Source organism: Typopeltis vanoorti, chromosome 16, assembly GCF_054136105.1.
Source record: "Typopeltis vanoorti isolate ZY-2024b chromosome 16, IOZ_Tvanoo_1.0, whole genome shotgun sequence".
Lineage (NCBI taxonomy): Eukaryota > Metazoa > Arthropoda > Arachnida > Uropygi > Thelyphonidae > Typopeltis > Typopeltis vanoorti.
Genome location: NC_143564.1, coordinates 106,373,115 through 106,393,827, shown reverse-complemented (window position 1 = coordinate 106,393,827; position 20,713 = coordinate 106,373,115). Strand labels below are relative to the sequence as shown.

General features: G+C 37.5%; 1 protein-coding gene across 3 annotated transcripts in view; it reads left to right on the top strand.

The window, feature by feature from the left end:
• The window catches only part of LOC150098246 (dynein intermediate chain 2, ciliary), a 504,968-nt gene that overhangs the window by 214,275 nt on the left and 269,980 nt on the right, over positions 1-20,713 (top strand). The window lies entirely within an intron of this gene.

Below are 20,713 nucleotides of genomic sequence, written 5' to 3'. Positions count from 1 at the left end.
TGATCCTTTCAGAAGTTTATAAGTCTCAATCATATCACCCCTCTTCCTGCTGTTTGCTAGTCTCTGCAGTCTACAAATTCTCAGTCAGTATTCCACAATCCTGATATAATTTTTAACATTCTCCTTTGCACTCTTTCCAATATATCAGAATCACAGCAGAAATCAGGAGACCAGACCTGCACACAATAGTCCAAGTGTGGTCTTATCAAGGCCTTGTAAAGAGGCAAAATGACACCCTTATCTTTACATGTAAGTGTTTGTTTGTAATTATCTTATGAGTTGTATATGCAGTCTTTTCTATGTGGCCCCTGAACTTAAACTTCCTATCTACTAACACTTCAAGATCCCTAGCCTCATCAGTTTCTTCTAGCATAATCCCATCAATATAATATTATGACATTGGATATCTAACCATGCTGAAGTGAATGAATTTACATTTACTGACATTGAACTGACATCCATTTTCCCATTCCCACAGTTCTGGCCTATTCAAATCATTCTGTAAGTACTGCATATCAGCATCATTCCTGATTACCCTACCTATGTGATCATCAGCAGCAAATAGCTGTGTCGCTTGTCAAATACTTCCCAATATCATTAATGTACAGATTGAATAACAATGGACCAAGCACAGACTCACATCCCCTGTATACTACTTTTTAATATCTATCAGCCAGCCATCTTCTTATCCACACTAATATTCTGTAACCCAAATCCATATTATCCAATTTATGCAACAGTCTACCATGCTGTATTCTGTCAAAAGCCTTAGCAAAATCCAAATGTATCATGGTGTATGCATTTCCCCTTTTCTAGTTCAATGGTAACATTGTTATAGAATGTGAGCAAGTTATTAAAACATGACCTTCCCTTAGTAAATCCATGTGCTCATTGCAAAGTAGAGATTCACTGTCAACCCATTTCTGAATTCAAGCCCTAACCAATTTTTTCAAAATCTTCACCACCATCCTTGTGCAATGGAATTACAATACATTCTTTTCATTCCTGTGGAATCTTTCCTGTTCTGAGACTCATGTTAAACAGCCTGGTCAAAGGAATAGCCAGTTCATCCGAACACTCTTTAAGCACATGCTCTGATATCCCATCAGTCCCTATTGCTGAATTCTTATTCAGTTTGTACAACAGCTCTAATACCTTGTCCTCATACACCTGAGTTTCTTCATCTAGTAAAGAGGTAGTAGTGAGTTCAATGTTGCATACCAGGTTTATAGCTTTTAACAAAATGGGCACTCATTAGTTGAATAACCTCTTCTGCATCTGTAACCCTCACGCCATCTGCATTCAGAAGAGTTATTCTTTCATATTCATCCTTTCTTTACTTGCAGCATATTGATAGAATTCTTATGGGTTGTGTTTAGCATGCAGAACCAGTTTCTTTTCATACTCAGATTTTGCTTTTTGTAATGTTGTGAATATTCTAGTCTCTGCTGCTTATAATTTTCATAACGGATATCATTCTTATGCAAACAGTATTCCTTCCTCATCATCCTTTTCTTATGAATATCTTGCTTAATAAGATTACACATCCATTTGATTCTACCTTATTTATTCTTCCAACTCTTGGGACTCATTCTAATATCATATCATTTAAGTATTGTTGAAATGCCTCTCATGCACTGTTGATATTCTTCCCATCCAGCAACAGATCCCATTCCACTGAACTCAGTATACTCATCAGTTGGTCATAATTTCCTGATTTGTAGTTCAGCATGTATTCTTTTCTGAATGGAAAATTCATTCATCAACTTAGTCACTTCCCAAGTGAGTATAGGAGGCCGAATAGTTACATCTTTCACTGAAACGTCCTCTGACACTATGATCAAATCTAACACTCTTTGACCTTGAGTTCCTTCTGTCACATGCTGCTTGAGGAAGTTGTTTCCAACAGCTCAATAAATGTATTTGCATTCTTCTCATGAGATTCTACAGCTACCCAATCAATATTTGGATAATTAAAGTCTCCCATTATGATTACTCTTTTTGTGCTCATCTTTTCTATTTGGTGATGCATTTCTTCATCACTAGCAACAGATCCACCAGTAACAACACCCCAGCATGTAATTGATGTTCTTAGATTCCACCTCACACCAGATGGTTTCAAACTCACTGCTACACTCATTGCCACTTCAAACTCACTGCTACACTCACTGCCACTTCAAACTCACTGCTAATAACAGTAGTATTACTACTGTTATTTGTAGTATTACTACAATCATAGGTCTCAACTCTAAGTGGATTCAAGTCATCCAATATCATGAGCAGCATGCCCCCTCCTCTCCTATCCTCTCTATCCTTACTAAAAATACTGTACCCTTTACACTCAATACCAGTTAGTAATGCCTACAATCCCAACATATTGACTAAGGCAACAAATTCTGCCTTTTGTTTCTGATACTCCTAGCATTCGTGTACAGACATAATAATCTACCCGCATGTTCTTTTGTACACTTTTGTCTGCAGTCTGCATGACACAGTTGGACAACTTGCAGATTTCTATTCTTCTCTAGTACCTTATACATCTTTGTTCACATTTGATGGATCCGAACTGGATGAACACAAAGTCACAATCATTGTCTCCTCATCAACATTTCCGCGACAAATCCCATTCACATCATTAACATAGTTATATAACATTGCTGCTCTTACACCCACATTCTCACCATTCCTTCCTTTATAATTTAGCTTCTCTGACTCTCTGTGTTAGGTCTCATACCAGTTATTAGTTTTTCTAGACCCCTGATGCCAAATGCATTCAGGTGTAGGCCATCCCTCTTATACAAATCCAATCTTCCCTCAAACTCCACAAAACCTCACTCTAGCTGTTGCAGTTAAAGTGTTGGAGGGCTGGTGAAAATCAGGATCCAGAACTGGGTTGACAATATGGTATTATTTTTGATGGACAACATGGATTTTCTAAAGGAAGGTCATGTTTTAGTAATCTACTTACTTATTACAATAATGTGATGGCTTCAGTGGACAAAGGAGATGGACAAACAGTAGTATACTTAGATTTTTCAAAGGCTTTTGATAGATTATCTCATGTTAAGTTGATAGTCAAACTGGAGCAGATGGGGTTGGATATATTTGACTAGTGCATTGAATCAGAGATTGGCTGTCTGATAGGTATCAGCAAGTTGTGTATGGAGAACAATATCCTGGAAGAGGAAAGTCACTAATGGTATGTCTCAGGGAGTTTTGGGGCCATTATTTGGTGAGAAGAATATGAAACAAAAGATACAAGTGAATTGAATTAATATAGAAAACAGATCAATTGACATATTTGGTAAGTAAAATAAAATATGATTTGAATTTAGTTTAAACCTTTATCCAAGTGTGAGCAAACAAAGTTTGCACTTGAAAGTATCTTCAGGACTGGGGTAAGGTGGTACAACACCGAGCAACTCGTTGCAAAGGTGGAGCAAGCTAACATCACTCCTATCTCAGTATCTCCCATAATGCAAAACACATCTCCTTGCGGATATGTATAATGTTATGCATTAAGGGAAGGGCCACTACCCAGACTAGTTTCGACCTTTATTGAGGTCTCTTCAGTGGGAGCCAGGCCCAAGTGAAGAGACCTCAGTTTAATCCTTTATCCAAGTGCGAGAAAACAAAGTTTGTGCCTGAAAGTATCTTGGGTAAGCTAATGCTTCTGCCTGGTATCTCCACTTGGGCCTGGCTAAACTAAATTTATTATAGTCTAACCAAGTGAAAAATGAACTTTCAATGAAATATGATTTGGACTGTAAAAAAGAAATAAAGATCTGGATTGCAAAGGGAAGAACAAATCTGAAAATCATGGATAATATATGGAAAAGTAAAGCGATCAACCTGCAAATGAAACTAAGAGTACTAGAAACATGCATCTTTAATGCTGTATGGATCTGAAACGTGGGTAATAAATAAGGAATCAAGAAAAAGAATTTTGATTTGAAAGAACTTGTTACAGGAAGATTCTTAGAATAGGATGGGTACAGAAAATCACAAATGAAGAGCTCTATTGGAAGATACAACTATCTAATGCAGAAGATTATACAATGGAAGCCGCAATTATTTGGACACATCTGCAGAATCTGTGAGGACTGAAAGATAAAGACATTCATGTTTGGTATTATTATTTTATTATTATTATTATTATTGTTCCGGGAAACTCCAAGGAGTCGACAGACTCATCGAGGGAGGCCCTAACATCATGTCTGGAACAACTATTCAACATTCACACAGTATCTATTATATCTTGCCTTGAACTCATTCACGGTTGTAGCACCCACAACAGACTCTGGAAGCTTATTCCACTCATTCACCACTCTCCAAGTAAAAAAACCTAGCTCTAACCCTTGTCAACCACGCTCTTGCCCAGCTTCCATGCATGGCCCCTAGTCCTCCCACCACCAGTCATATTTTCAAAAATATCTTCTGGATCAATCTTATAAAAACCCTTCAGTAATTTGAATGTCTCAGTCATATCACCCCTCCTTCACCTATCGTCCAATTTCTGCAACCCACAAATCCTCAACCTATTCTCATAAGGTTCATTCCACAGACCTGCAATCATCTTGGTCACTCGTCTCTGGACCCACTCCACTTCCTCCCCATCACGAAGAAACCCTGGTGCCCATAACTGGGCACAGAAGTCCAGATGGGGTCTTATCAAGGCTCGATACAGAGGAACAACAACTTGCTTCTCTCTGCATGTTAAAGTATTTTTCATAAGCCAAGTGATTTGGTGAGCTGTTTTAGTTACTTTTGCAATGTGCCCCCTAAACTTCAACTCCCTATCCACCAGCACTCCCAAATCCCTGGCCTCATCAATCTCCTGGAGTACGGTTCCACCTATGCGATATACTGCTGCTATTCTTTTCACCCCAAAGTGCATAACCTTACACTTTTCCACATTAAACTGACATCCATTTTTCCTAGCCCAGTCTTCCAAACTATCCAAATCATCCTGTAAAATTTTGACATCCTGTGCACTCCCAATTGCTCTACCCAACTTTGCATCATCAGCAAACAAGTGAACACTTCCTCTCAAATCCTTTCCAATATCATTGATGAACAAATTGAAAAGCAGTGGTCCAAGAACAGAGCCCTGCGGCACTCCACTAGTCACAAGACGTCTTTTTGACTCCACTCCTGAATAAACCACTCTCTGGTATCTCTCCTTCAACCACCCTCCTATCCATCTTACCAACCCTATATCTATCCCCATCTGCTCCAGTTTACTGATTAGGGTTCCATGTGGTATCCTGTCAAAGGCCTTGGCAAGGTCCAGTAGTATCACTGTAAACCCATTACCCCTATCCAGTTCAGCTGTCACTGTGTTATAAAACGTGAGCAAGTTATTACTGAGGCATGATCTACCCTTCACAAAACCATGTTGTCCCCCATACAATATCCCATTTTCATCTATCCAATCCTGTATTCTTTTCTTGACTAATTTCTCTAAGACCTTGACAATGATTCCTGATATGCTAATCTGTCGGTAATTTACAACAGCGGTCTTGGAACCACCTTTATGCAGTGGAACTATTTTCCCCTCCTTCCACCTGCTCGGGACTAACCCAGGCCCGAGACTCAAATTAAACAAAATGGTCAAGGGTACTGACAATTCTTTAGCTGCTTCTCGTACTACACGAGCTGGTATACCATCCAACCCCACAGATGTATTGACATTGAGGTTATGCAATAGACTACTCACCTCCACTTCATTCACCACAATTCCCGTATAATCTACTGGTTTATTTGTTTCTGCAATGTCACCACCTGGATGATATATTCTTGCAAAGTGCTCACTCAGTAACTCAGCTATCTCAACTGATTCAGTTACCTCCCTACCATCGGCATTCTTTAAAATCATTCTGCCATGTACATTTTTCCTTTTACTTGCTACATATCTAAAAAACTGTTTAGGATTCTCTTTAGCCCGCATGGTCAATGTTCTTTCATAATCCTTTTTTGCTTTTCTTACCACACTCGTCACATTATGGTAGCGTAAACAGAAGAGGTAGATCTATGTATGGTCTACAAAGAATGGATAAATGACATAAAGGACAGGTGTGGAATGGGTGGTTTACAGAAACTGCGACACTGTGCACTGGACAAAGAAAGGTGGAAGAAGATAGTGAAAGAGGCATCAGGCACCAATGGACAGTAAGCCCATGGCTTGTGACGATGATGATGAAGGAAAGTAGCATTAAACCTGATATCAAAATTGCCAATGTTAATCTCACCTCTTTACTTTATCACATTATACTTTTAAAGAAATCTACAAGTCTCTGCAGGATTCCCTTACTAAGTTGAATAACTGCTGTGATAAATTTGGTATCAAAATCAGCAATAAAAAGGCAAAGACTGTGAATATAGGCAGTAACGTTGAAAACATCAACTGCAATCTGAATGGAGATCCTATAGAACAAGTAAAACATTTCAGCCATTCAGGCACAATTTTTAGTGAAGATGGCAAATTAAATATGTATATAGACAACAGAATTAGCAAAGCTGGTATGGTATGGTAGGAATTCAACTGAATAAATATATATGGAATAAGAGAGAAATTAATCAGAACGCTAAAATAACAGTGTTCAAGACAGTTTTAACTAATGAACGTCAGAGTCAGGTTAGAAGGAAGTCAGATGATTAGAGACTGGAGACCACAGATATGAGAGTTCTAAGAAAAATTAGGGGAGTGGACAGATGACATTAATGGTTGAATCATAATAAAAATGAAGGTATTGGGAAGGAATTTGACATTGTTAGCATTTAGAAATGTGTGAGCAGGGCTAATCTAAGGTGTTCACTTGTTGTTCACTTAAACAGAATGATGAGACTATCAAAGCAAGTGGTTTGTGCCAAGACCCAGAGTTAGATCACAGTGTAGGTTGATTGATACAATTAGAAGAAGGCCTTAGAAGACAAGTATAAGTGCTGACAATACTGGAGGCTGCAGATAATAGACTAACTTGGAGGAAAAGTTTTGATAAGAAGTTAGTAATAAGGTAAACTTTTCACTTAGTATGATCATTATATCCTTCATATAATATCCCTCATGAGGTAGCAGTAGCGGCGGTGTGCAAGAAGAGCTCCAGATTCAGATAAGTTATTCTTGAAATAATTAATTGTATATGAGTGATCGTTTGAGTAAGAGCTGCTATAAAAGTTGTGCGCTACTAGTATTATTAGTGTGTGGGATATTTTGCTTAAACTTAATTACAATTTTGTTGTTTTTGGCCCTTAGAGTAGTAACTGGCAGAGGAAAGATGGTGGTGGCTTTGGCAGTGCATGACTTTAACTTAGACTTCAGTCGTTTCGTGAAGTGTGAGGTGTGTGCTACATGTATTCTTTTGATTTGTGGGCATTTAGGGCTGATGGAAGGAGGATATGTGCAAAGTGTGAGCTAAACAAGGATTGGATGAGTGCTAATATGAATTTGATAATGGATAGTGTTAGTAGCGAGAATGTCATGGGAAGAATGAGTGCTCGTTCAAAACAGAAGCATGGTGTGAAAGAAAGGCGAAAAATTGTTAAGAAAGCATTGAAAAAGAAAACGAGTGATTTGAAAAACCGTAATGGATGGTAAAAAGAACGAAAGCAATGCAAATGTGGTGGAAGGAAACAAAATTGAGAGAACGAAAGAAACCGGAAATAGCGTGACGAAAGAATCGAAAGTGGGAAAAATGGAAAGAATGAATGAAAGCAAAAGTTGGACACATGGACCGAAAGTACAGAAACTCAAAAAGATGAATGAGAGTGAAAGTGGGAGGCAGGAGTCAAGAGTTCGAAAATTAGAAACATTGATGATAGAGAGAATGTGATGCGAGATTCGAAAGTTGAATTGGGTTGGATGAGGAAAGAGATGAAATGGATGCAGAGTGAAATTAAGAAAAAAAGAAAAAATTTGGGTGAAAACGGTTAAAACAAATCAAGTAGGTACGAAAGAGTTAACAAGACGAGTGAGTGGCATTGTACGGTGACTCCATTATTAAATGGAAGGATGAATGGAATTATTAAACTCCATTATTAAATACAAGGTATGTTTTCCAGGCAGTAAAATGAGTAGAGTGATTGACACATTGGATATGAGGAGCGAGCGAGCAAAGGAGTTGATGGTTTTAATAGGTACGAATGACTTGACAGTGGATGAAGAGCACGTCAGAATGGATATCAGGAGGCTGCTTAGATGGATAAAAGAGAATAGTGTGACAGGAAGGGTATTAAGCGTGTTGCCTAGGTATGACTGTGGTGAGATGAGGTGGAGAGCAAGGATTATGAATGGTATGTGCGAGGAGAGGGGAGTACAATTTGTTAATGTGTGGAATGAGTTCGAAGGACGAAGTGAACTGTATGGGAGCTATGGACTGCATTTGAGTGGTTATGGTGTGAGTCACTTGCAGAGACTGTTGCTGGAAGGTAGAGAATGAATCAGATCAAGTGGGAAGTGATGTGGAAGAGCAGGAGAGTACAACAGGAGAGATTGAAGAGGTGGTTATAAATGAGGAAGTAAGTAGCATGAGTATGGAAAATGAGAGAATGCATGTGCAAGATGAACAGGGCAACAGGGAGGCTCAGGGTGGACAGGGGTACACAGCATGAGAAAGGTGTATGCTCCAAGAGGATGTGAGACCATGTGTAGACAGGAAAAGAATGGGATGACCTGGGATCAAGAGGAAACAGTTGGAATTGAAGAGGGCTCTAAAATGAATAAGCAGAAAGGGAAATGGCCCCAGTCGAGCATGAAGATATCAGATCAAATGAGTGTTATCAGTGAAACTAGCTGTAGATCTAGGAATGAGCTGTTGTGTTTATATACAAATGCTAGAAGTGTAAGAAACAAGCCAGATGAAATGGTTGCATTAATTGAGTCTGTTCACCCAAAAATTGTTGGAATAAGTGAGACATAGATGAGGACGACATCCTGACAGGAATAGAGATGGAAGGATATGATGTGTTTTGTGAGGAAAGAAGGGTAAAAAGGGAGGGGGGGGTGCTATTGATGATAGAGAAAGAGTTATGTCCATACAAAGTAGAGATGCAAGAGAGAAATAGTGCCAGTAGTTTTGAGGCAGTATGGTGTGTGAGATAGAGGTGAATGGAATGAAATACTTGGTTGGATGTTGTTATAGACCAGGAAATGTGGATGATAGTGACTATGAAATGTATATATAATTAGCCAAGTTAGCCAAGCAAATAAGAAAATAGTGATCATTATGGGCGATTTTAATTATGGTAATATAGACTGGAATGATGAGATAGTAACTGTAAGTAAAAAAAATGAATTTCTTGAGTTTTTGAGAGATCACTACCTCAGACAGTATGTAAACGAGGATTGAGGGTCTTGGATTTGGTCATCTCATCAGAGGATGTAATTATAAATGAGGTGTCAAATCACCCACCAATTGGTGAGAGTGACCATGAGGTGATTACCTGGGTGGTTGCCAGCAGTGTGAGAACCACTGTAAGAAAAGGGTATATGTGGAACTACAAGGGGGGTGGTGATTATGAAAAGCTCTGTAGACAGCTTGCAGGTGTAGCATGGAATGAGGAGTTAGCTGGAAAAGAGATCAATGCAGCTTGGGGACTTTTCAAAACCTATCTAGTAGATGCAATGTCTGAATGTATTCCAAGGGTGGGAAGGTTAAATAGGGTAGGTGTGAAATGGATGAATAAATAGATTAAGCATGCGATACAGAGAAAAAGGGCATCATGGAGGCAGCATAAGAGAAGTGGAAATAACCAATTTCATGAGGATTACAAAGACCAGGCAAGGCAGGTAACTTGGTTGGTGAGGGTAGCTAAAGAGAGGTATGAACAGCAGTTAGCTAATGAAGCCAAAAAGAATCCTAAGGAGTTCTTTCGATATGTAGCCAGCAAAAGAAAGAATGATTATGGAAGGATGACATTGACATTGGAGAAAATGGTATAAAGACAGCTGTTGCAGAAGGTGTGGTGGAGATGCTTAATGAGCCGTTCATAAAGGTCTTTCAGTTTTGTGAATGTGATTTCATGGAGAGATTGAGAGCAGTTGATGATGGGGAAGAGAGACACTGGAAGCGAGCAAGATGTGTATGGGGAGTTGAGCAAACTGGATGTAAATAAGTGGTGGGACTTGATAATATATCACCATGTATTCTGAAGGAATGTGCCAGGGAGTTGTCACCGGCCTTGACATATTTTTTTAATACGAGTCTTACTCGGGGTCAAGTTCCTAAGTAGCGGAAGGAGGGCAAGATTGTGCCACTTCATAGAGGAGGTGATAGAACTCAATCATCAAACTATAGGCCTATCTGTATGTCAGGTGTTGTAGTTAAGTTGTTGTACAAGCTTGTGAGAACTAGGATTCACAATTGGGTTGACAACAATGGTATTATCTTTCATGGACAGCATGGTTTACTAAAGGGAGGTCATGTTTTAGTAATCTACTTACTTATTACAATAAGGTGACTGCTTACATGGACAGAGGAGAAGGATACACAGTAATATACTTAGATTTTGCAAAGGGTTTTGATAGATTACCGCATGATAAGTTGATAGTCAAATTGGAGTGGATGGGGGTTGGATATTAGATTGGTGCATTGGATTGGAGACTTGCTATCTGATAGGTATCAACAAGTTGTGTATGGGGGAGTGATATTCAGGAAAAGGAAAGTTACTTGTGTGCATCAGGGGTCTGTTTTAGGACCGTTGCCATTTAACTTGTATATTAATGATATTTGTGAAGATTTGGATGGAGATATTCAGTTGTTTGCAGATGATACAAAGTTGGAACGAACTATGAAGAGTAGAGAAGATGTTGTGGCCTTACAAGAAGACTTGAATAAATTGAATGATTGGGCACGGGAATGGGGATATGAGTTCAATGTTGCAAAATGTAAGGTTTTAGAATTTGGGAAACAAAAATGGGATGCAGAATTTATGCTTGGTGAGGATATATTGTTGGAGGTGGAGGAAATAAGAGATCTGGGGGATGATTGTGGATAAAGATCTGAAATATAGGGGACACATAGCCAAAATTTTGAAGACAACACAATGGCTTCTGGGAATGATGCGGAGGACACTGACTTGTAGAAGTAGGGAGATTCTTGTTCCATTGTATAAGGCTTTGATTAGACCACACATGGATTATTTTGCGCAGATTTGGTCACTTGGTTTTCAGAAGATGAAGGATGAAGAGATGTTGGAAAGGGTCCAGAGGCGTTTCTAACCTCTGGAATGTAGAGTATGAGGAAAGATTGAGAAGATGCAACTTGCAGCGTCTAGTGGACAGGAGGAAGATGGGAGATATAACCTTACAAGTTATTAAGGGGTTGTTATAGGATTAATGCTGGAGAGTTTCTACTGAAAATAGTGGGAGATTAGGGGAGAACGAGAGGTCATCCCTGGAAACTGTATAAAGAGGGTCTGAGTATGTGAGTGAATGGCAGGTTTTTTTCTTGCAGAGTTGTGAATGATTGGAATGCCTTGCCTGGGAGTGTAGTGTCTGCAGAGAATTTGAGTGTGTTTGATAAAAGGACCTCCTAGATGAGTCTTTGACTCCATGGGGTCTTGGGGAATAATAATAATAATAATTTTTCTTGAGGGTACATATCAAGAATTTGATGATAATGGTAATTGAGATTTGAGAGTGATGTCAGTGATTATGTAGGAGAATAGCATGACAGGATGATGTTGAGTTTGTTGGTTCTGTGCAGTAGCAGAAAGATGAGGAGACAAGTAATGGTAATAAAGTGGCTGTCTGAAGCATATCTGATGACAGCAGAGAGAGAGAATGAGAGAAAGAGAGAGATGGATTTTAGTTGAGCAGATGTGGTTGAATGCATTTTAAGAGGTTTCTATATTCTGGACAAATACGTTAAGTCATTGAAACTAGAATTTAGTGTGGGTGGAAAGTGCCAAAAGTAGCAGAGATAGTTTAATGTCTTCAGAACTGTTGTTTGCATAGTAGGAAGCTTTGTGTCACAGAACTGATCCAAGGCTTAGAGGAGCAGTATTAATAACTATAAGACCAAGGAATAGTGGTAGTATTTCTGCATTGTCTATATTTGGTTGATAGAAGATAATATCCTGACAGGAACAGAAGTTGATGAATATTGCATATTATAGAAAGATGTTACAGAAACAGTTGAAGCACATTGCAAATAACAAAGAAGTTGTCCAGTCAGAGTGGAAAATGAGGAGGAAAGTGCCACTCATGTTTGTTTCAACCTGAAGAATATTTTGTGTGTAGTTGTGCAATGGTGGAAAGGGAGAGGTATTGTTACTATATTCTAGGAAATGCAGATGATGGCTAGCCTGAGATATGCCAGTCAAATTGGACTGGAAGTATGAAGAGCTCATCTTTATGGGAGTTGTCAGTTATGGTAACACAAATTGGATTGAGGAATTAGCATAGCCACAAGGAAATAGAATTTCTGGAGTTCTTGAGTGACAGTTTTCACAGGCAGCATGTCATGGTAGGATTTGATTATAGCATCAGAGGACATGACTGTGAATAAGATGTCATCTTTATCTCCAATTTTCATGGGGTGATCCTGTGAGCTGAATACGGGCGGGAGCAGGCACGTTGATCTCCAATAGAAAGGGATTTATGTGAAATTACAAGGCGAGTGATTATAATAGAATTAGGGATTAGCTTGGTACTGTACCATAAATACAAGAAGCAAAAGAGAGATGGAGAATGTATAGGAATTAGCTAAAAAGTATTTGATAATAGCAGTGAAAATTTGTATACTTAGGAGTAAAGAGGATTCGCAGGTGAGTGATACAATTCTTGTCTGACCAGGGAGGTCAGACAAGCATTGTGAGGACAATAAATGGTATGGCATATGTAAAGAAGCAGAGAACAGATTTTTGAGGAATGTAAGATTCAAGTGGAAGATGTCTAGTTGTAGTAAGGAAGGAGAAATTGGAATAAGAGAAAAGCTGTGGCCAAGGAAAATCCCAAGTTCAGTATGTGCGATCAATATAAGGAAATGTTTGTGTAAGAGTAACTTCTTGTAAGATGGAGAGGACAGTCAGGTGGTTTGTGCGGATGACATTATTTCTTTGGGGAAGTTGAGAAATTGAAATCAAATCAATTGATTTATTTAGAATATTAATTACTCTGCATGGCAGGACTGGATACGCTCTTACCATATGTGCTAAAGAATATGTTAAGAAGCTTATAGCACAATTAATCAGGTTTATTTAATGAAAGTTATATAACTGTTGCCAAAGGAATGAAAAGAGCAAAAAAATTGAAATTATTATTATTATACAGGTATCTCTATGGAGTCAGAAGATTGCAGTAGAACAATTATTCACACAATATCATACCTCTCCTTAAACACATTTATTGACAAAGCATTCACAACTACTTTTCTGGCAACCCATTCTATGCACTCACAACAAAAAATGTAGTCCTAACTCTCTTGCTAACCACACACATACACAATTTCCATGGCTGACTCCTTGTTCTCTCTCTCTCTCTCTCTCTCTCTCTCTCTCTCTCTCTCTCTCTCTCTCCCTGCCATATACTGAAAAAAGTGTTCAATTTCAGTCCTATAAATCTCCTTTAACAATTTACATGCTCCTATCATGTCCTGTCTTTTTTGCCTATCAGCTAATTTTTGAATCCCACAGGCTACCGATCTATTCTCACAGGGGGACATTTATAGATCTGTCACAATCTTTATCACTCACCTCTGTATCGTCTCCACCACTTCTTCATCTCCACAGAAACTGGGTGTCCAGATCTGTATACACAGTAGTCTAGTATGGCCTTATTAGAGCCTTATATAGAGGAAACAATAATTTCTCTATCCCTGCTTGTTAGTGTGTTCTTCAATAACCACATAATCTGATGTGCTGTTTTCACTACCTTCACAATATGCCCTCTAAACTTTAACCCACTGTTCACAATCATCCCCAAGTCCCTGGCCTTATCAGTTCCATCAATATAGTACACAGCTTGTGATCTCTTCTTCCCAAAGTGCATCACCTTACACTTGGCCACATTAAACCTTAGCCATTTACCTCAGTTTATACTGTTTAGTCAATGTAAGTCTTCCTGCAGGATCTGTGCATCACCTTTATTTACCATTGCTCTTCCTAGTTTAGCATCATCAGCAAACAACTGAATATTTCCTATCAGATCATTTTGTATATCATTAATGTATAAATTAAACAACAGAGGACTAAGTACTGAGCCCTGTGGTACACCTGGTCACCAGTCTTCTCCTGGACTCAACTCCATAAACCACTCTTTGATATCTATCTCTCAGTTACCCTCTAATCCAAATTACCAGATTCATACCCATCCTCATTTGCTCCAATTTATGCAGCAGTGTTCTATGTGGAATCCTATCAAATGCCTTTGCAAAGTCTGGCAATGTCACTGAGTAGCCATTTCTGTTATCCAACTCCATTGTCACTTTATTTTTAAAAGTAATCAAATTACTAAGGCAAGACCTACCATTCACAAATTCATGTTGTCCCTTATCATATTATAAAAAGTAAGGAAATTACTAGGGCAGGACCTACTCTTTGCGAAAAACCCCTTTGCTCCCCTCCCCAGTCCTGAATTCTGTCCTTTACCAACTTCCCAGTATCCTAACCACCACTGACCTATAATTTTCTGTCTTTGTCTTGCATCTTCTCTTATGATGTGAAACTATTTTGTTCTCTTTCCACTCCCTCTTCAAAACTGAGGCTCAAACTGAACAGCTTGATCAGAAGAGTTGCCAATTACCCTACCATGTAATCCCATGACTGTATTGCCATTAAGGTTCTGCAATATCATAAGCAACTCCAATTCATCGACCTCTATTCAAACATCAGTCAATATCACATCTAACATTGCAACATCACCACTTAGTTGGTACACCCTTGCAAAATGATCAAACATTAAATCAACTGCTTTGTTTGTGGTACCTCCCTACCATCAGCACTAGCTAAAGTCATCCTTCCATAATCATATATCATTTTAATCACCACACAGCAAAAGAACTCTGAGATTTCCTTTGATCTCATCGGCTAGCTTCTTTTCATAATTAGCTTTGGCCTTCCTTACCATACAGCTCATTGTTCTTGACTGTGCCTTGTACTGCTCATTAGGTTGTTGATAACATTTTCCTTTTCTCTTTATATAATGAGAATATAAGAATGCTCATCCATCTAATTCCTACCTCCTGACTCTAGATATACAATGTGATACTGTGTTCTTCAAACACCTCTTAACACCTCCCATTCACCACTAACAGCCTAAATTTAAGTCTCTTATTACAATAAACAAATTAAGAAAAACAAATCCAAAAACAAATTAAGCCATACCTAGAACTAGCATTAGGAGAAGAACAAGCAGGTTTCAGACCAGGACAAAGCACAATTGATCAATTATTCACCTTAAGACAGCTAATAGAAAAGACGCTAGAGTACAACCCAAATCCTAGTGACGATATCTGAGCATATTAATCCAGATGTAGTCTGATCAGGAATTTATACAATTGAATCAAAACTCTGCTATCTAGCATCCTTCTCAGTATTGCAGCAATTCTCTGGATTACTTTCACTACTTTTGCAATATGTCCCCTGAACTTCAAGTTTCTATCAATCATCACTCCAAGGTCTCTTGTCTCCCCCACTTCCTCTACTACAGTTCTTTGTTTGCTCACACTTGGATAAAGGATTAAACTAAACTTATTATAGTCTAACCAAGTGAAAAATAAACTCTCAACATCTTTCTCTGAATCCGGAGTAATTTAATAATAAGGTTGCACACCCTTTGGCAACTCCTATTGGTTAGGATGACCTCTCATTGCTTCTGCCATTGTATCTCCACTACTGGGCCTGGCTCCCACTGACGAGACCTCAATAAAGGTCGAAACCGATATGGGTAGTGGCCCTTGCCTTAATGCATAGCATTACACATATCTGCAAGGAGATGTGCTTTGCATTATGGGAGATATGGGAGATACTGAGATAGGAGTGATGAGAGAGCTTTCTCCACCTTTGCAACGAGTCGCCTGGTGTTTCACTACCTTACCCCAGTCCTGAAGATACATTCAGGCGCAAACTTTGTTTGCTCACACTTGGATAAAGGATTAAACTAAACTTATTATATCTACTACAGCTCCTCTGACATAATATATGATATATCGCAAACTTTAAAACTTTGCATTTCACTGCATTAAACTGACCCCTTCCCCAATTCATTTGACCAGCTTATTCAAATCCTCTTGAAGTGCTACCGCATCTGCACTATTACTAATAACCCTTCCCAACTTCAGATTTTCTTCAAACAGTTTATCATTCTCTGCAATCCATTCAAAATATCATTGATATACAGGTAACCCTCATATAATGCACTATTTATACAACACGGTTTGATAAAACATGGTCTATAAATTGAAGTAAGCCTTTATCTTTTCATATATTTTTCAAATTTTATCTTTGTTAAATTTGTGACTGCCTGTATTGCACATGTAGTTATAAGTAGTGAATTTATATTAGGGGAAATACACTTTTGCATGCATGTACATCAATTGTTTACCGTATAAAGTATTTATTGTTGAAAATTCTCTTCGTTTTTTACCAGGAAAGTGCATTAAAATCATGTGTGTTAATCTCAAGCTGAGCACTTTATTTTCTGTGGAGTTACATACATAATTAATATGTAATGCTTTTTTTATGTTAAAAAAATATTTTTGTAGTAATGGCCACTAAAACTGCAGCGAAAGGGAAAAAACCAACATCGAAAAGAAAATTCATTTCTTACAAAGAAAAAATTAAAATCTTGGATCGTTTGAAAAATGGAGAAAAACCAGGAGTTGTTGCAAGGATTTTGAATTTAAATGAATGAATCAACAGTTCGAATAATCAAACAAAATGAACATAAAATTCGAGGAAGTGTTATTGCTAGTCAACGGTAAATGCAAAGTGCGTTGCTCATGTACACGATATTCTAATGGAAAAAATGGAGAAATCTCTAATTATTTGGATAGAAGATTGCGCTGAAAAGAAAATTCCTTTGGATGGAAATCTTATTAAACAAAAAGCTCTCAAAGTTTATAAACATTTAAAAGAACTTGATCAATATTCTTCAGAAGAAAGCTCTCAAGCATGGATTTTGTGCCAGTAAGGGTTGGTTTGAAAACTTTAAAAAGTGGGTTTCTTTGCATAATCTTAAAATCCAGGGAGAATCAGTATCAGCAGATGTAGAAGCTGCCCAAAAATACTCAGGAGAACTTTTAAAGATCATTGAAAAAGGTGGTTATAGTGAAGAATTCAGTTTAAAGAAATTAGCAGAAGGATTGGACTTGGCAAGAAAGTTAGGAAGTTATTTTACGGATAATGATCCCTCAGTGGAGTGTTCCGGAAAATTCACGAGACAACTGGATATTTGTTTAGCTCCATATTATGAACTTAATAAAAAATTGCAGCATGGTAAGCAAGGTCTTATTACTGACTTCTTGATAACTAAACCAGCTGAAGTATGCAAATATACAAAATTATAGAATTATACAAAAGATGTCTAAGAGATTTGAAGTGATGACGACGTCCAGCCGCTCATAAATAAAGAACATCTGTGAAATGTTGTTTTTGAAGACAGTGATGACGATTAAAATATGCATTTTATTTTATTTTGCCTAAAACATTTATGCAAGGTGCAATGAAGTTTAACGTACAATTTGTAATTTTATAAGTTTGTACTATGTTTGTTTCTTAGTTTATGTTTTCTTAATTACATGAATTACCTGAATAAATGAAAATATATTTCTGTTGGATATGTCATTTTTGTTTATATAATTCTTTTTTTAAAAAAAGGATTTTGGAGCATAATCTTACTTTTTCTATGTGATCTGAGTCTTGCATAACACGATTTATATAACATGTCATTTCTATGGACCCTAACATCCACATTATATGAGGGTTACCTGTACATGTTAAACAATACCAGACCTAGTACTGAGCCCTGTAGAACCTCAGTTATAACCTTCTGCTTCCTTGATACTGCTCCCTCTTACACAACTTTCTAATATCTATCAGACAGCCAATTCATAATCTAATTCAGGGGTCGGCAACTTTTTCAGACTCGTGGGCCACATTCAACTTTTATTTTTATTAATCGGGCCGTAAGCGTTTAATTAAGAGAAAATAGTCAGTGGAAAAAAATACTTTTAAGTTATCAGTTTTATTATATCAATCTTAAAAAACAGAAATATTTAAAGTTTGAGGTTACGAGATAAAGTGCGATATTCTCGTAATGATCTCTGATATTATATTCTTTTATAACAGCAACAATTTTATGACAAATAAGACAATGGGAATTATCCTCATTTTCAATAAAGAAGTGCTTGCTGTTCCATTCATCATTAAACCTTCTTCCTTCACCTGCAATTTTATGTTTTCTTGAACCCATTTTTGAAATTATTTTTAAGAAATATATATCCTCTGAAAATAATAGCTGCTGTTTTTGAATTATATTAAAATCCGGACCAGGGAACGTGAACGAAAAAGTGCGCCAAAGTCTTGGGTTTTGTCGGATGAAGTTGTCTGGTTATCCCCACAGATGATGACTCACACGGTTGACTTGCTCCAATTTGTATGGCGATATCATGAAGTATGGGTATAAAATTATTTTTAATTTACTATTCATATTATAAAATGTATTATTTAAATAATTCAACATACAGGTCACATGTCAAGTAAGTATGGTTAACCTTCTGTGGACCGCCAAAAATGCATGTTTGGGCCACCGGTTGCTGACCCCTGATCTAATTCACTAAACTGACATCTAAACCTATGTGCTGCAACTTAAATATCAGCTTATCATTTAGCACTTTGTCAAATGTCTTTGTAAAATCAAGAAAAAAAAACAGTAGTATATACCTTTCTCTCATTAACCACTCTTGTTATTTTATTATAGAAGGCAATCACATTACTAAAACAAGAACATCCCTGAACAAATCCAATCCATGCTTACTCTCACTGATGACATTACCCTCAATGTCATCTGATTCAGATTCATTTCCGATTCAGTTACCTCTCTGCAATGGCATTCATTAAAATCATTCTTCCTTTTACTTGCAGCATACCGTAAGAGCTCTTTGGGATTATCTTTGACCTGTACTGCTAATTTCCTTTCATACTCTGCTTTTTGCCTTTCTTACCACACTGTTACCTGTTTGGCTTGTTCTTTCTACTGCTCATGTGCCTGCTGGTCATCTTTCTGCTTGAATTCCCTCCACAAATTTTTCTTTTTTCTAGCTTCTGCTTAATGATGGTATTAATCTATTTAATTCGTACTCAATTTATTCTCCTGACTCTAGGTATGCAATTTACTAGTACTTGCCTCAAACACTCCTTTACTACTTCTGTGGACTATCAACATCTAGCCTTTGAAGTTTCATATGCCATGGTGCTGATCCAAGTAATCTCCTAAGTTTGTCATATTTACCAGTCCTGTAATTCTACATATACTCCCTCATAACTGAAAATTCCACACATTTACAGGTCAAAACCATATGATCACTCTCACCAATTGGCAATGAGATCATATTGGCTATAGATAAACTCTTTAATGCAATTTATTTATTTCGTATCCAAACAAAAGTGGTACAGTAGTAAGTAAGTGGTAGTACAACATTATTTACAACAAATTAGGATACATTACAAATGAGAACAGCTTAAATTTGATAGGCGAATTATACAGGGAATGATAAGTAAAATATGAAGAAAGAACCTATACATAAGTTATATACAATAAATATGATCAGATGTTCCTCCAGTATCTTGTGCAATCAACTGCTCTTTCTGTGTAGGATATAAGGACCTCTTTTGTGCGAGGTGATTGAAGAAAGGGACAAGAAAGAAGGTGTTCCATTGACTGGGTTGTCCCACACTCATAATTATCTGGTCCAGTGAGGTTAGCCTCATTTGATGAAGTTTTGTTTGCAGCGCCCTGTTGTTTGAAGTCTGTTGAGGCTTTTCCAAGTATTCCAGTCTAAGTGGGCACCACATGGAAGATGTTCAGCTGTTGGAATACCAGTACAGTTGTACCTTGAGATACGAGTTTAATTCATTCCATGACCGAGCTTGTAAGTCAAAATGCTCGTATCTCAAATCAATTTTCCCCATTGAAATTAATTAAAAGGAGATTAATTTGTACCAGTCCCCAAAAAACCACTCCAATTTTTTTATAATAATGTATTTATAATGAACAAATATTGTATACAAACAAAATAAAACCAAATACTGTACATACATATATGTAAAAGAGAATCTAAAGAAATAAACAGATGTTGGCGGAGCCGATTAGCATATGGTATTAATTTTTTCTTTCACTTCGCTTTTGCTTAACTTAATTTTCTTCTTCACTAGTTTTTTTTTCTTTTTTGCCACGCTTTCGTCACTTTCATCCGCAGGGCGTTTCAATAGAAACCTGTCCAAGGAGCTTTGTTTTTTCCTCCCTTTTAGAATGTTTCTGAAATGAGTTAGGCAAGTGTCATTAAATAGCGCCACTGCATGACCAGTTGCAACTTTTTCAGGGTGTTTCTTTTCAATAAAGTCTGAAACTTTTTCCCACATTGCCAACACTTTCTTTATCTCACTTGAAGAGATAACCTCTTCTGCCTCTGCAGTTGAGTTTCTGCCTTTATCGAGTCCTTCTGCTTCAGAATAGTACATATCATAGAAGTAGTGCGATCGTACTGCGTTGCAA